The 19,135-nt window shown below is 42.2% G+C and overlaps 1 protein-coding gene across 3 annotated transcripts in view; it reads left to right on the forward strand.

Moving 5' to 3' along the window:
* Positions 1-1,087: 1,087 nt before the first annotated feature.
* Positions 1,088-19,135, forward strand: part of LOC124595441 (probable poly(ADP-ribose) glycohydrolase 2) — a 457,210-nt gene continuing 439,162 nt past the window's right edge. For 2 of the 3 annotated variants that reach the window (XM_047134183.1, XM_047134185.1), the window contains exon 1: positions 1,088-1,157. The gene's annotated coding sequence lies outside the window, so the exon portion shown is untranslated. The remainder of the gene's footprint in view (positions 1,158-19,135) is intronic. The other variant, XM_047134184.1, reaches the window with a different exon arrangement.

Raw genomic sequence — 19,135 nt, forward strand, 5'->3', positions numbered from 1 at the left:
TCAGAAGGATGTAGGTTGCAGTAAGTACTGGGAGATGAAGAAGCTTGCACAGGATAGAGTAGCATGGAGAGCTGCATCAAACCAGTCTCAGGACTGAAGACCACAACAACAACAACAACAACATATGACAGCTGTGGCCTCACGCCTTAATAGATGTTAAAATTTTTAATGCAACTCTTATTCGATTGGAGTGCATTGTCTATAGAACTGTTGATAAATTGTAATAATAGCAACAAACCCCCATACCCCCGATTTTTTAAAGAAACTAATTCCTCTTGTAAAACGCCTCATCTTCTGAACTACACGTTGTAAAATAATATAACTTTGCAGATACATTCCGTGGTCTGTGTGAATATTGTCTTCAAACTGTGTTGCGAATAGAGATAATAGTAAATAAGTAGTAAGCTGAAATGTCTGGTCTGCTGCTGTAGTTTACTGCATGAGCAGGAGAAATGTAGTAAGCGATAAATTAATTTCCTTTCATCATTTTGTGTGTGTGTGTGTGAGAGAGAGAAAGAGGGGGTGTCAGAGAGAAAACTTTATGTTCAAACTTCGTTGAAAATCGCTAAGTGCTCTTTTTCGCAAATACTGCGTGAATATAATCTGGGTAATATGAGCAACATGCAGAGTTTGGAACTGTAATACCAGAGTTAGTTTAAGGCTCTTAATGAGTAGATTATGACAGCATTTTAATTTTTTTTTTAAATTCGGTCAATAACTGTATGAAATATTAAGAATTATTTTCTTTTGTCCCTTGAAACCGTTAGATACGCAACCTGTATCTGAATCCATGTCGCGGATCAGCCATTTAGCAACACAGATCTGGAAATAAATAGACGGATATAGCGACAAGTCGCCAGCCGTAATAACACAATATGACACCTCTGATAGAGATAACAGGCACGCTAAGTGGCAGAGTCGAGCACAATAGCTCTTCTTGCTGCGGACGGACACAAAGAAGAGAGGAGGGCGGCCGTCGGTATTTTGGAGGCGGCGGGTTGGCAGCGCCGGCGTGCGCGCGCAGCTCGCTATTCCTGTCGGCTGCTGCTACTGCTGCTGTTGCGCTATCTTGGGACTGCGCTCAGTTTGCCTGTCGCCGGCAGCGCGTCGCGACGTCTGCGGGAGAGTCGGAGAGCTGCGGTCCGGGATACGAACAGGTAGGAGCCGCTCCGCGTGCCTAATATCGCGTAAACAGGCCACAGTCCCATACGGCCTATTGTGACACCCGGTCTCTATCGTTACAATAAAATTTGCGCGTATTTTAGCGTTTTTTACTGTCGCCGAATACATCAACAATCCAGATATAATACCCACAGATAAGAAAGCGGTCGTATATTGCCGCTGTCCAAACGTTGGAAAAAGGCAGTTATTTGTGTACAGGTGGGCAACTGTCTGTCAGCTTATGCTGGCGTGGAAGGTGAGAAATAACCGTTTAGGACTTCGTCCTGCCTCTAAATAATAGTAGAGAACAAAGGATTTGAATGCGTCGGTCACTAACTGCAGCACGGGACTTCTTAGGGCGCCGGCGTCAACTCTGAGGGTTCCGTAAACACTCGAAGGTTATGTGTCATACTTCTGTTTGATCCGCTCATTTCAAATATTAGTAATGATTCTCGCGGGCCATCTGTTGCTGAAAGGGGATGTGGACAAGTTCAGCGTGTGGGGTTCGTTCGTCAACTGCAGACTCTATAACTATTATGCATCTGTGTAGAAGACCATCGGTGGACCACTGAATAAATTGTGACTGTTACTTATTCATAAATTATTAATTTTCAACGCATGTAAAGTGAGAAAAAGATAATTTTTGGTTTGATATGGCAGTACCCCCTGTCGGAGGTTCGAGTCCTCCTTCGGGAATGGGTGTGTGTGTTGTCCTTAGCGTAAGTTAAAGTTAGATTAAGTAGTGCGTAAGCCTAGGGACCGATGACCTCAGCAGTTTGGTCCCACAGTCCTTACCACAAATTTCCAAATTTTTTACAGCAGTAAGCTTCTTCCATCTAGATTGCTTTGTTCCTAAATAAGTTAGCCTATTACTTCATCCATCGATGAATCTTCTCCTATAAAAAGTTTTAATTACATCACAGCACTTCCTCTCTTTTCAGCTATTTGTATATGTGTATATAATCATGTTTCTGCCGCTAGCTAGTTTCGGACTCGGGGGCATTTTCATGTGATACAGAAGTCGCGTACCTTCGCCACTTTTGTAACAGACTGAACCACTTCGCACACATATGCGACAAAAACTCTGTTAGAATAAATAGACAGGTCCGTCAGGCAGACGAAGGAAATCAAAGCGAGTAACGTGAGCGCAGCGCTTACACGTGTCGGAAGAAATGGGTTTTTATCCTTTGCCATATTTTTGTTGGCTGAGGAACCCAGCAGAAGAAAGTAGGTGATCCCTATGTTGGCGCGAAATTTGGGACCGAAGCCAGGAACCGCAAACTTATTGCCAAGGACGCTTCGCTACAAAGAGCCCCCGCATCCCAGGTAGCTTCTCTAGTTCAAAGCTATTAAAAAAAAAAAAAAGTCCGCGTAGACCACACCTTCACTAATGCAATTTTTTTTTCCATTCAGTTCTTCTCTGTCGGCCTCAACAAATAATTCTGTGGACCGAAAATTGGCCTCTCATGTGATTCTTCTTTTGTTTAATAATTTTTGTGTTGTCTTTTGATCGGTTTTCATTGTTTTCAGTGTGTACACATGGGCTGGCTGAGGGTAGCATTGCAGCGCATATACGCATAAAGTACTGAACCTTCCGGTACTTCAATAAACCGAACTAAAATTTCCCACAAGTGATCGGACCTACAAGAGAGAGAATTTACCTATAACTTTTTTCTATCCATTGAGGTACTGAAGCAAGTATGTCTCTATTATTCTTCGTATTTCTGGAACGATGTTCTTCGTAAGGTTATTCCAGAGTTCTGGAAAAGCGTAATGCACTGATATACAACCTTTCATTGTTTGCAGTGAAATTCTTCGCAAACAAAATTATGTAAGATTTTGGCCAAGATTTTAACATCAAACTTTTTTCATCTCTTGTCCTGTAATCATAGCGTCGTACAACTCTGACCGAAGCATAGGCCATTAAATTTAGGACACTTGTCGGTACACTTTCTTTTTTCTTAAAAAAAAAAAAAAGAAACAGGCGCTACTGAGATTAACAAATGTAGTATCTATTACTAAATTGCCTTAAGAAGAACAGAACTTTAAAAATATAACTGCTTGAATATCTGATAAATTAAGTTGAGATCATATTTGTCCCTTCGCGTGAAATAACAAATCGAATCTCCCTTTCTGATTTAGTGTTATACAGGGTGTCGCGCCGGCCGAAGTGGCCGAGCGGTTCTAGGCGCTACAGTCTGGAGCCGCGCGACCGCTACGGTCGCAGGTTCGAATCCTGCCTCGGGCATGGATGTGTGTGATGTCCTTAGATTAGTTAGGTTTAAGTAGTTCTTGGGGACTGATGACCACAGCAATTAAGTCCCATAGTGCTCAGAGCCATTTGAACAGGGTGTCCCAGGAGGAACGGCCAATATTCAAGGCTATGACAGAAACAATTATTTGAGAAACAAACTTCATATGGACATATGTCCTATTCCGAATTGTTTCCGACATTGTCATGAAGTCGTTATTTATTTTCTGTATTATTCAATACATTGCCAGGTTTGCGCGTGTACAACAGAAAACACTACAAATGCGTTTTACACAGTCTATTTTTTTCTAACACATTTACGTCTAAGCGTTATCATACTTGACACACTGCAGCTGTTGTACAGCTTACAATAAATGTTCGAATATCCCACCGTCAACTTCACTACGTTTGTGCACTCTTGATAGAACATGTGTTGCTGGTCTGCGTGCCTCTGCACTTGCCGTAATGAGAGAAGCAGTGCCCATGATGTGACTGAGCAGTTTATTTCTCGCATTAACCTTCCTTTTTACTCTCAGAGTTCATCCAACATCATGAACAAAGATCGTCTGGCTTAAGATCTGGCGATCTTAGTGGCCCATTAACTGTACTACCAAGACCAATCTAGTAATAAAGGTTAAGTGTAGTTGAGGTGTTCCCTCACACATTTGGTAGTACATTGAGGGAAGAATATTGCTAAAAGTACACTCCTGGTAGTACACTGCAGTCCACGTTGCCAAAGGAACTTCCTCAAGCTGTTCGAAAAACGAAATTCTAAAAAAATTTAAGTAATTGTATCCCGACATTCGCTCCTTTATAATGACCGGATATATGAAAATGTTGCCGATCATGTCGCACCAAACATTAATCCGAAAACAAACCGCACCAAACACTGGTCGGAAAACAAAATTGGAAATTGGTTTCCACAATAGCGTGTGGATATTTCGACAACCATCGATGATTATTAAGTGTCTTGTTGATTCCATTCCGTGTAGCCGGGCGAAGTGGCCGTGCGGTTAAAGGCGCTGCAGTCTGGAACCGCAAGACCGCTACGTCGCAGGTTCGAATCCTGCCTCGGGCATGGATGTTTGTGATGTCCTTAGGTTAGTTAGGTTTAAGTAGTTCTTGGGGACTGATGACCACAGCAGTTAAGTCCCATAGTGCTCAGAGCCATGTGTGAACCATTCCGTGTAAACAGGCTTCATTAGTGAATAGTACAAATCAAATGACGACTGTGATTTAAGCTGAGACAAAATTCAAGTTGTGTAACATTGTCAGCAATGTAGATATTGTGAACACGCTATATGTGAAATGGGTACAAGTTTTCCGCATGTACACTACTGGCCATTAAAATTGCTACGCTACGAAGATGACGCGCTACAGACGCGAAATTTAACAGACAGGAAGAAGATGCTGTGATATGCAAGTGATTAGCTTTTCAGAGCATTCACGCAAGGTTGGCGCCGGTGGCGACACCTACAATGTGCTGATATGAGGAAAGTTTCCAACCGATTTCTCGTACACAAACAGCAGTTGACCGGCGTTGCCCGGTGAAACGTTGTTGTGATGCCTCGAGTAAGGAGGAGAGATGCGTACCATCACGTTTACGACTTTGATAAAGGTCGGGTTGTAGCCTATCGCGATTGCGGTTTATCGTATCGCGACATTGCTGCTCGCGTTGGTCGAGATCCAATGACTGTTAGCAGAATATGTAATCGATGGGTTCAGGAGGGTAATACGGAATGCCGTACTGGATCCCAACGGCCGCGTATCACTAGCAGTCGAGATGACAGGCATCTTGTCCGCATGGCTGTAACGGATCGTGCAACCACGTCTCGATCCCTGAGTCAACAGATGGGGACGTTTGCAAGACAACAACCATCTGCACGAACAGTTCGACGACGTTTGCAGCAACATGGACTACCAGCTCGGAGACCATGGCTGCGGTTACCCTTCACGCTGCATCACAGACAGGAGCGCCTGCGATGGTATACTCAACGACGAACCTGGGTGCCAGAATGGCAAAACGTCATTTTTTCAGATGAATCCAGGTTCTGTTTACAGCTTCATGATCGTCGCATCTGTGTTTGGCGACATCGCGGTGAACGCACATTGGAAGCCTGTATTCGTCATCGCCATACTGGCGTATCAACCGGCGTGATGGTATGGGGTGCCATTGGTTACACGTGTCGGTCACCTCTTGTTCGCATTGACGGCACTTTGAACAGTGCACGTTACATTTCAGATGTGTTAAGACCCGTGGCTCTACCATTAATTCGATCCCTGCGAAACCCTACGTTTCAGCAGGATAATGCACGACCGCATGTTGCAGGTCCTGTACGGGCCTTTCTGGATACAGAAAATGTTCGAATGCTGCCCTGGCCAGCACATTCTCCAGATCTCTCACCAACTGAAAACGTCTGGTCAACGCTGGCCGAGCAACTGGCTCGTCACAATACTCCAGTCACTACTCTTGATGAACTGTGGTATTGTGTTGAAGTTGCATGGGCACCTGTACCTGTACATGCCAGCCAAGCTCTGTTTGATTCAATGCCCAGGCGTATCAGGGCCGTTATTACGGCCAGACGTGGTTGTTCTGGGTACTGATTTCTCAGGATCTATGCACCCAAATTGCGTGAACATGTAATCACATGTCAGTTCTAGTATACTATATTTGTCCAATGAATACCAGTTTATCATCTGCATTTCTTCTTGGTGTAGCAATTTTAATGGCCAGTAGTGTAGTTCTTCACACACGCCTTCGTTGAAAATTGTTAAGTGCAGAAGTCGCCTTGCCGTGGTAGTAGAATTACGCTGCATCATATCAACTAGGTGTTACTGTTCCTGCGCGGGTTGTTGAACTACACGATGAGAATAAACATGGGGAATTGGAAGAATGCCTGTTTCGCGCAATGTACTGAAAACTCTGGTAAACACTGTACGATCAGGAATTCGGTGTGTTGGAAAGCGCCGACGGTATTCTTCGACAGTGGCAGCAGAGCTACAATCGCAGAAGCCGTAAACATTCACCATATCTGCATATTCTCCATTAGTGTAGATGTGCAGCATGTTAGCCAATGCGTGTACAAACACAGTTTGCCGGTGGTTCTCTCTGATATCCTCTCAGTGTCTCGTACTACTTCACTTATAACAGATTGTGGGCAACTGTGCGCTCAACGGGCAAGTTTAATGACAGAAAGGCATCCCGGGCAAAGAAGTTGAAAACAACGAAGTAGGTCTGGCTAAAATAAAACGTCAACGAGGTTGGGTGAGTAAGTCGCATTCGTGTGCGTCACTGGCCCAAAATCTATCTCAGAGACCATTCGGAATAGGACTATTGAAGTTTTTTGCTTCAAATCGCTGAAGTTGATCATTCCTCCTTGGATACCTTGTCGGTGACCGTGTTACGTGGCACAACGCTGATACATCCTACCGAGTGTATCTTCCGAGATATCTTCAGGGAACTTTCCTGTGAATTTTTGGTAGATATTTTTAATTTATTTTCTGTACTGCCTGTGCTTGTTTGTGTGGCGTTCCCCTTAACAAAGTCTTTCCGTAGGATGCTGCATGCGATGTTCAGTGCCTGTGGTATACGCCAGCTTCGTTCTTGTTACAATAAACTTTTTTAGCATAATTGTAGATACCTAGCGATATTCATTTATACATCTACATCTATACTCTGCAAAGTACCTTACGGTGTTTGGCGGAGGGTACTTTGTGTACTATTGATTGTCACTTCCCCCATTTCCTGTTCCAGTCACGAATGGTGCGCGGGAAGAACCATTGTTGATGAGCCTCTGAGTGAGCCATAGTCTCTCTAATTTTACGTTTACGTCCTTTTAGCGAGATATTCGTAGAAGGAAGCATAATATTGGTTGAATCTTCCAGAAACGTTCGCTTTCGGAGCTGTGACAGTAAACCATACCGCCGGTCGGAGTGGCCGAGTGGTTAAAGGCGCTACAGTCTTGAACCGCACGACCGCTACGGTCGCAGGTTCGAATCCTGCCTCGGGCATGGATGTGTGTGATGTCCTTAGGTTAGTTAGGTTTTAGTAGTTCTAAGTCCTAGGGGACTTATGACCACAGCAGTTGAGTCCCATGGTGCTCAGAGGCATTTGAACCATTTTTTTTTTTTTTTTTTTTTTTTTGTAATGTTTCGGAGCAACGAGCAATACCGATCGAACGAGGTTCGTTCGTTTGTGGACTACTCTTGCAAGGATTCTTCCCATTAATCTGTCTGGCATCTACCTTTCCTACCGTTAGCTTTACGTGATTATTGTACTTTAAATCGACAATTATGCATACTACAAGATATTTGAGTATCACTTTCTCTAGTGGCTGTTCGACAGTTGGATAATCATAAAATAACTGGTCTTTCAACCTCTTTAAGCGCAAGGCGTTGTATTTATGTTGAGGGCCGACTGCCAGTCCCTGCACCGATCGTCAATCCTTTAAAGGTCTTCCTGAATTTCACCACAATTTTATAGCATCACGACTGCTCCAAATACCATAGTATCATTCGTGAACAGCCTTATGGAGCTTCCAACGTTATTTGCTATATATGGCACCTCTCAGCTGATGCACCAAAGATACTGCCGAACTGGCAGGTCTTAGACGGATCCTTTGATGATCTACTCACGCACTTGTCAATGTTGCATCCGTACGTGATCGCGCCACGGGAAGGTGCGAAAGAGAAGGGTCGAAAAAGCGTAAACACCCATTGCTGATTCGGATCACGGTCAAATTTCACAGAATGGTTTTGAATGGTCCCTAGTGGTTCCACCCTCTATACTACAGTAAAAAAATTGCTGTCGCACTACACGACAAAGGGATCAGATCGCTTTCAGTGGGGCTGCAGCCCCAAGATGTCCTTAGAGTAGGACTGAATCGTGCGGGGGAGTACCAGCAGTGTTGATCATTGTCAAGTACATCGTACTGTTGCTGATAGCACAGTAAACTGTCGTTTTCGACTGCTAAGTGTGCGGGAATCAGAGTCCCACGGGAAGCAATGGTTTCATTGACGCCCATTATACCAATTACTGAGGACTTCTCGTGTAGATTCTGATCGACGGCGTGTCTGAAATGTTTTCCTCGGCCACTCGTAAGAAAACTGAGTAACTTCAACGCTGGGCGTTGCAGTTCTGACCTCCATCGCAGAGACGTCAGAGGAAGGGGTGATACGTGGGTAAGATGTGGTATGATAACCATCCCATCGTGTGACACATCCACAGAATGTGGCAGAAGTTTGGTGAAATTTGGTACTAATGTGACATCACTAACCACCTCATATCTCACATGAAGCTTCCGTGTGTTGACAGCTTGCTGTTTAAAGTGTCGCCGAACCAGAGTGTGACGCCGCAGGGCGCTACGCCTTTGCACCTTTATAGAGGAAGGTTGTAGACATCTTTAAGCCAAATTTTAAACTCATGTTTGAGAATGGGAGACAATAACGGGGTTTCGGAAAGTGACTACTCTTTGACCCTACAATACTTTCTTGGGGTAGGCACGAGATTAACTTTACATTTGAAGATTTCTTCCCATTAATAATTACATGCTATTTTTATTTGCTTAATCAGCTAAAGGACATTTGGTGACGGTGACAATAAAAGACGATGAATATCTGCATTTTCAGCAGTGACTAACGTTATTGACACGAAGCATGTGGCGTGATGCGTTCTGCTTTCTCAGTCACTGCGAAATGTTTCCACTAAAATTAGGGCATAGCACGAAAACAGCCGAAGAGCAGTCTTTATTTGAACTGACTCCATGTGTGCACAAAAAAGCCGAAACTATCTTCCGAAACAAACATCACTGAAAAGACACCTGACGCCCTGTTCGACAGACAACTTCTTTTGAAGACGAGGTCCTTAGATACGAACAGGAATCCACTATTGGGATGACTGAGAAGAAAAATTCTGGCGAACTTAAATCTAAATTTTCACTTCCGTAGTTGACGCCAAGTCCTAGCAATTGTTGGATTCAGTTTGCTGGACACACATGTCCGTATTAGAGGACTTACAAATCCACGCTAGAAACATATATATTACACAATTCACTCTTGGAAGCTGCAATATACATTTCATCGTGGTGAATTCAATGAGATTCACATTTTAGGGACCTACTTATAACTCCATATCTCCTTCGATTTAGAATGCACTTCTTCTGCCTCGTTCTTCAGTAATTGTTACGGCATTTTCAATTCCCAGCAGGAGAAAGTGTTAATTTGTACATCCTTGAGGTTGGAAATCATCACGTGAACTATATCTACGTCACACCAAGGAATCAAAAAACAATGGTTCGCTCCTTACAATGTGTTTTTTCTGTGTTATAATTTAACACATATCCAAAATAAATGGGTAAGAGGAAGCTATTTTCAGACTCCGCGGCGTATCTCGTGGCTCTTTCAGAAGACAAGTGGACTAGTTGTTAACCTATTAAACTTTTATGTGAATGTCCTTCACAATTTCATACAAACGATGCGTATATGTACTAAAATAATCTAGTGATCTTAGACTCTTCTCTGAATAGCTCGTTACACAACAAAACGAAAACGGCCAATTCCGAATTTATGGCTAGCAGAATGAATATTAAAATATTGCTGTAACAAATGTGTGCCGTAGCGAGAAGGTCAAAGGCAATCCTGCCTGGCGAAAATGTCACTGGGTAATGCTCTAAGCGGGATATATATATATATATATATATATATATATATATATATATATAATTTAAGGTTTTCGTTTGTTTAATTGAAGTTTAAACGGATTACCGTGCAAAAAAGGATCGAGGAGGAAAAAAGACGCAGTTTAGCAAAACTGCGTCAACATTAAAAACTGGAAGAAAATTATTGCATGAGATCTGTAAAAAAGTTGTCCTAAAATGTTTTAGACTTCAGTTGCCAGTTCCAGAGAAAAAAAACTTACAAGAAGATTAGCAGACCGCAGTGCAAATTTATGAACACACGACGCTCCTGTCTGTCTGCCCGTCCACGGTGTTGCTAAAGGGCTCCGCACAGTGCAATTTGTCCTTTTGCATTTCCTATGAAGGATGCGATGCAGTGTATGTGAGATACTACATGCGACCGAATCGGACTGTTAGAGCAACAGTTAAATAAAGCAGTGGAAATCATTATAAAGGCAAAGTTCCTAGTAAAGTAATAGTATAATATCTGAATCATCGGTGAGTCTAATTTGTTATGAAAGTGGTAAATACAAAGACAAACAATGATTTCGGAATTACATAGTTTGTTTCATAACCGAGTAGCAAAATAAGATGTTTGCATACCCGGGATGGAAACTGGTATAAAGGCACTCACTGTGTTGTTGCATTGTTAGTGCTTTGTCCAACCTCCGTTCTTCCTAATCACTTCAAAAATTTTCTTCGGCATTGATTTTGTTAGGGTTTGTAGTTCGTGTAGTGAAATTGTCGCCCACTCTTCTCGTATCACATACGGCCTCAAATTGCTTTCCATTGCGATGAACTCGCATTAAAAATATTCTGTAAGATTTTCCACGGGTTCAGATCCGGGCTACGTGCAGGCCTGGGCAAGACATCGATATCTTTATCTTCAAACCACGTTTTCGTTGTAGCAGAAACATGCAAAGATGTTTTGTTGAAACATTAGATTTTCGTCCCCTAGGTCCTCATGCATTCTAATCATTTCCGTTTCTAGCATCTCAATGTACATATTAGGTTCTTTCTAGAGTTCAGCCAAGTAATGCACACTTAACTTTAGTGCAGAAGTCTGCCCAAATCATAACACTTCCTCCACCAAAATTTCTGCTCTTTCTTATCCGATGCTCTGTTCTCAGATCATGGCACTAATACTGAAATCCATCGTCCACCGAAATTAAACTTCTTCTCTTCAAAGAAGGTCACTTTGTCCCATTCTGAAGTCCATGTCACATGTTTTTCAGCAGACTTCAATCTAGCATGTTTATGTTTGGGTGTTAGAGCTGGTTTCTCTAGTCGTTTCTTGAATCCAGAATGTTTTTCATGTGACAAAATTTGTCGTGCATCCCTGGCAGTTAATGGTAACTGTAAATCATCAACAAACTGAGAAAAATAATGGTCTGTGGCCTTTGCTTTGCTCAGAAGTAACCGTTTCGATGCCTCAGATAACCTTCTACGAGTACTTTGCCCATATTTTCCGTTCTCTCCATATCGTACGGGCAGTCTAACGAAATTATCAGTCACTGTACTTGAGTGGTCAGCTTCTTGCCAATTTGACGATCAGATAGTCCCATTCCCTTGTAAGCATCGATTTTTGCTTTTGCATCACATGATAACTGTTCTCCGCGTGTCACTGCCATAATAGTGGTTTATGTACACAACACGCACTGTCGCTAATGGTGTCTGTTTCCTATCTGTAATAAAGGCACGTATGCACACAATAACACTACACAGAGCCGACTGCCCATATACCGAGTTCCACCCTCCACCACCTGAATGTGTGATGTCTCGTCGTATACTGCACTACTGACACCAAATGCGATACCATTTGGCTGTATTTGTCGGTGCACTGGACCTCATACTATTGCATACAAACTATGCACAACTATTCCAACCTTCACTGTTAATTTTCCTACAAATATCAATACCTTTACACTGATTTCCACCACAGTACCTGCGGCAGTCGTTTAGCGGCGAATGATGGACAGACAGACCCGCGATTCCATACGTCATAAACAGCAGAAGAAGCAAGGGAACAGCTTCGTCGCCTTCTTTCTTGAGACAACGTCTGAAGCAAGAGCTGGATGATGTGAGGGAAGAGAAGCTTGTTTTGATGATGTGGCATATTCTAAGAATGAAGAGCATGTAGTGAAAGATGAATGACTGGAAATAAATAGTGACGAAGTAATAAGAAAGCAATAGATCATTGTTCAAGAGATTGGCATCTGACTCTGAACGTAAGTAAATGTAATGTAATGCGTGTAAATAGATGAAATACCCGATATCGTTTGACTACACAATCGATGATCACTAACTGGGTTTCAGTGATTACTTTAATCGCCTGGGAGTATCTGTTTGGAACAATTTAAAGTGGAATGGCCACATAACCACATAAATCTAGGCATGAAGCAGGCAGACGCTGGACGCGGATTTACTAACAAAAGACAGAAAAGATTGAAACAGGACGCACCTGTACTAATTACCTTTTGCTACAGCTTGTTTCAGTCTACAGCGTGGTTATAATCACACTTTCGCTGCTTGAGAGGGCCCCCCATGAAAATGAGTAATGTAGTTCAATGAAACTTTGTGGAAACATTTGTGAGGACGTGCGGAACAGGAACTAAGAATATACCCTTGAAAGAAACAAGCTTTAATTTCCACATGAGAGGCAACATTGTTGATTGTGTATCATTTTTACTTCACAAACGTCGCTCAATGTGACAACCATCTGCATCCCACCCTGGTAGATTCTACAGATACCATTTCACGGTTGTTCGCAGCACTTACCGCACGGTGGACCTCGCAATGTTCAGCTCTCGGGACACAGCTCGTGCACTGCTTGAAGATCGCACATGGCGTCCAGCATTCTCAGCCATGACAACAGTAACTTCTTCCCAACAATTTGTTGCGCAGTTGGTCGTCGGTCTCTCCCAGGACCAATTCCCAAATCTCCGGTTAATTCGAAGATCGGAATGATGTTCTTCAACGCCGATGTGGAAAGAGGACCTCTCCGTATTCCTTTAGCATGCCGATACCCGCAAAGTGTAGCAGGGCTCTTCCCGCTGTTTAGATAAAGCAGCTTTACGAATGGAGCCCTGCTCACCCTGTTCGGATCCATGTTGACTGTCTGCAGCTGTACTGCACACTGACGCTTGATTTCAACGTTGTGTCATCGTACCAATACCGGCGCCTAAAGGCAAGTCATGACGCTAACACCACCAACAACGCAGATCCTGCAGCGCACAGTCTGAACATTATTCCTACAAAGTAGGGTACCCATACGGTAAATAGTTTTCCGTCTACGTTTGCTCAAGTAGCGGAAGTTTAATTATAACCGCCCTGCAAATCGATAATTTTTATGGCATGTAAAGGATCACACATTAAACTAATGAGTATCATCCAATTTCGTGGTTCAAAGAACGTCGTAGTGTAACGTAGGTATCCAAACCCTTATCCGTGGTTGTAGGCGCGGAGGTAAGTCGGTTCAGAACCTGGTGGTGGATGAAATTTTCACTGCCAGTACTTGGCTAGCAAGAGGACGAACGTCGATGGCGAAAAGTTCCTGATCTCCAGTCTTTGAGCTAATGTCCTGCATTAAATGCCAAACCTCTCCGCAGTGTCTCGTGAAGCGAAGGCAGGTGACACTGTTCATGCTGATCCATCGGATAGGGGCGTTAACATCGGCGCCCCCTTGGTGCTGTTCAAGAGGAGAAGGCCGTTTGCCGATACAAGGTTTCACCCTTTCATTCTCACACCATCATCATACAACACAAAGAATGCACTGTACACGCACCCATTACGCTCACCTACATGCCACAAGTACACATATGACAACTCTCCCATATCCTCAAAGGAACGGGCCAACGTGCGCGGAGGAAGAACATCTCTTTCCGCTCGACGGCTGAGCCCAACTCGTGGAATACCCCAGCCAACAATGCCCAACGACATGTAACACGAATCCAGAAGATATTGCAGTTAAACATCAAAAGAGGACAGACTATCATCAGATAATAATATGCAGAAAGTTTTGAGCTAATACTCTGTCGTTTGAAGCAGATGTTTCACCTGAATGATGAGAAACAGATTCAGGTGAAACATCTGCTTCAAACGGCATAGCATCGGTTTCCCGGTTTCGATTCCCGACGGGGTCAGGGATTTTCACTTGCCCCGAGATGACTGGGTGTTGTTGTGTCGTCTTCATAATCATTCATTCCCATTACGGTCGGAGGAAGGCAACGGCAAACGACCTCCATTAGGACCTGCCTTGTACGGCGGTGCGGGTCTCCCGTATCGTTCCCCTACGCTTCTGCCAAGAAGCATGGGGCTTCATTTCCATACATTTCCACTAGATTTCATGTACGTTTTAAATTTTTCAGTCAAACTTCACCCAAAAATTTAAGTTTCAATAGTAGATATAATTTTTCCCAGTCAATGTCAGGGCCCCACTTATACGTCAGAACCTTTTTAAAAAGTATATTGAGAGTAAAAGTTCATAACAATGAATGAAATTTGCATGTCTTAAAATTTCCTCTAGTAGTCATAAAGTAACCCTCCCTCAGTAGTACAAGTTATTGAAAGTGCGTTGATATTGTTAAGTGTGCTAACAGATATTTTCAGGTTCTGGACCATACTTACACATCAGTGTCTATTTAAAAAGTTTATTGTTAATATAATACAACAACAAACGAGATTCGTTCTTTTGAATTTGTTTTGGGGTGGGCATAAAGTACTCCGCCTTCCTCCCTTTTCCCTTAGTAATGCGCCTTACGGGAAATGCATTGGTACTGCTGGGTTAAGGTTCCTTGGAACACATCTTAGCATTATTTCAAGTTTAGACGGATAGGGTTTTTGTCAGTTATTATGATATCATTTCATTTATTTCACGGAATGTACTGGAGTGCTTGATTCGTTTCGTTGAGTTCTTTCCGTTGTTTATATGGGAAGTGACCACGTGCAATCAGCCTTGGTCTCTCTTTGCTTGAATATCTATTGTTTTCTGCTTAATAATAATACATCTTTTCAATTCGCGAGAATAACGATGCTGATTTAAATCATTTTTGTGTTTTAACCAAATATAGATTTCAGTATGACGAACCGTGTGTGAAGAGTAGTATTTAGCTTATACCTGTTTATCGGAGTTTTTGCCTTCAAAAATCTCTAGTATTATTGCCATGTAATGACGCGAATCAGATCATGGAATTGTTTTTCCTAGGGTTGCTAGATTTCAGAGAAATATTCTCTTACTATCTATTTTTTCTCCAAGTTCTTGCGTGGATCTAGATTTCAACTCCATCCGTTAAGCTAAATACTGAAAGTTTTTATTATCGCTGATAACTGAGTCTCGTGAGGCGTATTATTGCGGGGAAACGCTGAAGAGTTTCCATCATTAGCCCTTATCTCTGTCCAGTTAAAACTCTGCGCCGAAGTGGTTCTCTGTTTCTCTGTCTCAGATGTATCGCGGTTAATTTGTTATTAAAGTGTTCGATTGTTTCAAGTTAACTCAAAATACCAAATAGGAAGCGTTCGTTCCAAGAAAAATACTCAGAAAACTGGTTCTTCATAAAACGAGGGAGATGTGGTTACGAAGTAGACTGTGTAATTTGTGTTATGTTTCACTTGCACGTGAGGGAAGAGCAGATATTAACGATCTTTTAGGTAACGTAAAGCATAAACCAAACCTTTACTCTCTAAGCATTTAAAAAATGAGCAGCTATTTTGTTTCAAATTCATTTAAAGACGGAAAATTAGGAATAGAAGCGGAATAAGTAATGTGCTTTTACATCGTTAAACATCATATGACTTTGGAATCAGTGGTCTGTTCTTCTAGGCTACGCTCTAAACTTTTTAATGATTCCGAATCACCAAAAACTGTCGTACTGGGCACAATAAAATCAACAGAAATTGTGAAATCAGTGTTAATCCGCGACACTGTCAGACAAATATGCGATGATCTTAAAAACGTCCGTTATTTTGGTGTAGCTACCGGCGGTAGTAATCACAAACCGAAAAGTATTTCCATTTATTAATTTACTTTTTTAAGATTAAGAGAAGTGTTTTACGTTTCTGTTTCTCAAATTGCGTCCATTTTTAGTCAGCTTAAGAGAAATGTCCCGGTTTGTCACACAGAAATTATGGCAACCCCAGGTTTTCCATTTCTGAGGTATGACTATTTGTGTGGCTTCACCGCTGTGTGTGAACGAAATAATGGTATTGCGCGCGTAGGCCATCCGAATGCGTAGCTTACTTATTTCTACGCGGATCGATCCCCAATTTGAATAAAGTTTCTCTAACTGAATGAGGGTTAAAGTATTTCTCACTTTTAGTGGTAAGGCTTTGACTTTAACAGCCCTCTGTCTCCCCTGTGTAGTTTCGGAATAAACCTCATGAATAAACTGTTTCCTTAACTTGTTAAGTTACTGTGGTTATTTTTGAACATCTATTCAGGATTGCTCTTCTTTTGTGTAGTTTCCAGTTATTCTTGTCTCCGTCTTTGAATTCACTATACTGATTTCCCTAGCAATCTTTTTTCCAAATATAATCATTGCACAAGTAAGGGACTATAACTTCACTGCTAATTCGGGGTAGTTAATATATTTGATGTGGAATGTGAACCGCGCTAATAAATTTCTAGGATCAGTGGTAGCTGCTTTATAAACATTTCACCTCATCTCATGCTCCCCTTTCCTGTAATTGTTACCCTCAAAAGATAAAGAGAAGGCACATTAGATTCAGTGTGCTAAGTATTGGAACTTCTTGTGTATGTGTTGCACACCACGTCTCTATGTAGTCGGACCATATCACGGGGAGCGTACCGTTACGCTATTTAAAATCAAGGTTCCTTTCAAATTGTGCTGATCAGCTGGCACTGCACGCATGGTAGACGAGGGTGAGGTGTAACTCATGTGAACTGCTGGGAAGTAATAAAGTCCATGATATACGGGAGCTTGTCAAGTCCACTAAGAAACCGGTTACCGATTTCTAAACATATTCTTCCGGCAAGAAAAAGAAACGACTGATAAATTGTACTTGAAAATACGTAATATCATTTTGACTGAAGTTCGGCAGAGCAGTAGTCTTGCAACTGGTATACCATTTACCTCCACCACACAACGTTTTGTGCCTTGCGGCGGAGAGGGGGGGGGGGGGGGGGCGGGCAGTCAGCTGCATCTCTAGATGTTTAATAGCTGTAAACGACACGTTCCTCTCGTTTTTATGTGTTTTCTCAGTTTGAAAAATGTGAAATTAATTATCTCATTTGTCCATTGTCTAATTCGAACCATATTTGGTCTTTTGCTTTCTGATACAAAGACGAATAAATTTTATGGTTTTCCGAACCGCGAATACGCTGTGTATCGTTGTCCGTGTGAGAAACGCTATTCTGTTAAATTCACTCAGGAACATTGAAGTGTTTGCCACTGTCTTGTTAAGTCATACACTACGCTAATACTGCCTGCAAAAGGAGTCTTTTGAAGTTGGATAACAAGTTAGTTGGAATGAATAGAATTCGCGGAGTAAATACTGACTTGCCTTTTTCTTTCTCGCTTAATAATTCAGCTTCTATAATGTTGTTTGGATTCGTTTGTGATGAGAGCACCTTCATCGGCATACATGCTCCGCAAGCCACCGTACAATGTCCCAACCACTAATAGACATTTCTTTTCCTTGCGCAGTATGTACTTTAGCGGCAATAGAATCGTTCTGCAGTCAGCTGCAAATTGCCATTCTCTAAATTTTCTCAGTGGAATTTTTCGAAAGAACGCTGTCTTTCCTGCAGGGAGTCCATTTGAGTTCAAGAAGCATCTCCGTAACACTCGCGTGTTGACGGGATCTGCTTGTAACAAATCGGACTGCATACTGGAAACAATGAGTGAATTTAGGAATTCTTTTGGAAAGTTTACGCTTTCTTCTTGGTTCATCATTTTATTTAAATATCTGTTCTTCCTTTGCTGTCATATTCTGTAAATGCTTACTTGTATACCGCATTTTTGTTGTTAAAATTGTTCGCTGATACAAGCATTCTCCATTTACGTAGTTTCTCTCTATAAGCGGTTACACTTTTTCGATAACTTGTTGTTCCTCTACCTTTACTTCACTGCATCTCATAAGTCAAAACAATTCGATTTGTATTACTTCCAAGATGATTTGTTGAACGTTCGAGAATATTCTAGAACAGTGATCGACAAACATATTTCCTCAAAAGCCAATACTGACATTGTCGTGCGCATATGTATCGGTTTTAGGAAAATTTGGAAATTTATTGTAAGGTTTTATGGGACCAAGCTGCTGAGGTCATCGGTCCCTAAGCTTACACACTACTTAATCTAACTTAAACTAACTTACGCTAAAGATGACACACTCACCGGTGCCCGAGGGAGGACTGGAACCTAAAACGGGGGAAGCCGCGCGGACCGTGACAAGACGGCCTAAACCGCTCGGCTACCCTACCCCGCGCGGCTATCGGTTTTAGTATTAATTGGTAAGCTATATAAATTAGTATGTTACGAGCCTCCTGTGGCTTGGTCCCAACCACTGACCGTTAATTTGGCGTCATTCGGAACACTTCGTGTCGACTGTCGTTTGTTTTAAATTGCTGCCACTGTCAGCGACCCCAAAGTTGTGACATGGTTACTGCCTGACGAAGTGCTGTTGTCTCTGTGACCGGACGATTGATTGACAACCAACAGTAATTGCACTTTAATTTAAATGCATTATGCAGTGTGAGACACAATCAGAAATGTTTAGTAACTATTTTGAATGTCTTTTTTCGCCTACTCATTGGGTTGTTTTACAACAGCCTTAGTTAATTTTACATGTACAAATATGTACCGCATTTGAAGATGACCGTCTCTATAACAGGCTTTCACGAATCCTTGTTATTTCACTTCTATGTCATAATCTATACCATAACATCTGATTGGCACGAAGTGGCCACACCCTAGAGTTTCAGTTCTGGAACACAAACAATAAAACATTTCCCGCTCTTACATTCTTTAACACCGCTGTATCTACGCTACGTACCCGTCTCCCCTGAGGCAAGCGGCCAGCTTAACTCATGACC

This window comes from Schistocerca americana, chromosome 2 (genome assembly GCF_021461395.2).
Source record: "Schistocerca americana isolate TAMUIC-IGC-003095 chromosome 2, iqSchAmer2.1, whole genome shotgun sequence".
Classification (NCBI taxonomy): Eukaryota; Metazoa; Arthropoda; class Insecta; order Orthoptera; family Acrididae; genus Schistocerca; species Schistocerca americana.